A 1296-nucleotide genomic window follows, 5' to 3' on the forward strand; every position below is an offset into this window, starting at 1 on the left:
TGACTGATGTTAAGAGTGTACTTTCAGATATTTATAAAACTGTGCCATTTTACAAACATGTGTATATATATACACACACACATATATATATATATATCAGTCTGGCGAGTGAACTAAAAAATGTACTAGCCAATGGCGATTCAATTGCCAAGGTGTCCGTAGAGGGTTGCGATATATCGGTTTTAACGATTAATCAACGTTTATAGTTGCTTTTTTGTACTGTTTTTTTAATCAAAGTTGATAGCTTTTCTTTATAATCCTTTTTAGCCCTCTTTATATCCTGTGCATTGGCACTGGATTCAACCTCTGCGGGTGAAATAAAATTAATTATGAACTCTGCATTGAGCTTTGATGCATGTCTATGCTTTGTACACAAAAAGTGGATTTAAAACTTCAGAAAAAGCCAAGGTATGTATACAGTAAGCCTTGCCATTACATATGGAACAGTAAATCAATAATTTAAGTTAATTAAAAGGATAGTTCACTCAGAAATGAATATTCTGTCATCATTTACTGTTATGTAGTTTTCTTTCTTCTGTGGAACACACAGAACACACGTTGATCTGAGTTTAATGTTTTTTTTTTTCAAATGTAATTAGCAGTCCTTTAAGCAACAATATGAAATATATAACATCTCTATATGGAGACAAGACTAATTTCAGTCAGAACTACATCTGAGTGTTGTAATGTCTGTCCTTACTGTGGTTGAAAATCACTCACATTTTGGGAAAGATTTTGGCTATATCACATAAGTAGTTTAATTAAGGAGCTGATAGAAAGTCACTTCATAATGCTTAAATTCCCCAGCGAGCAAACCAGTTGTGACTGGCAAGGAACCCAAAAAATTTTTTTTTTTTTTTGTTATAGGAAGGCTATTTAAAAAATTCATTTAAAAAGACAAGACTTGAGTTGATTTTATTTCTATCCCTTTTCCTCTCTCCCCTTCTTGTAATCCTTTTCGCAAGTATTTATTTGATATGACAGTCAAATTGAAAGTGAGTCAGTAGTGATGAAGCGTAGCTTTTTATTCATTTTTTTAATTTAATTAATAATTACTAAACATTCTCATGGTTAAGGCATTACTTTTTGATTTCTAATAAAGTTCAATACCATTTTTTTCATTAAGTGGAAAGCTTTTGTTCATATTATTGATTGTTGATTAATTTTGCAATTTTAGTTATTGGTATCAGGAAAAATAGGTTGACCTCTAGTGTCTTGTATACCCAATGTTTTTTTTTTTTTTTTAAAAAAAAAAAATAAAAAAAAAAAAATTAAAAAACAACAAAAAAAAAAAAA

General features: G+C 29.6%; 1 protein-coding gene across 1 annotated transcript in view; it reads left to right on the plus strand.

Moving 5' to 3' along the window:
• Positions 1-1296, plus strand: part of LOC107716476 (serine-rich coiled-coil domain-containing protein 2-like) — a 73805-nt gene that overhangs the window by 70508 nt on the left and 2001 nt on the right. The window lies entirely within an intron of this gene.

The sequence above is a fragment of the Sinocyclocheilus rhinocerous genome, unplaced genomic scaffold (genome assembly GCF_001515625.1).
Source record: "Sinocyclocheilus rhinocerous isolate Xijiao unplaced genomic scaffold, SAMN03320098_v1.1 scaffold419, whole genome shotgun sequence".
Taxonomy (NCBI): Eukaryota; Metazoa; Chordata; class Actinopteri; order Cypriniformes; family Cyprinidae; genus Sinocyclocheilus; species Sinocyclocheilus rhinocerous.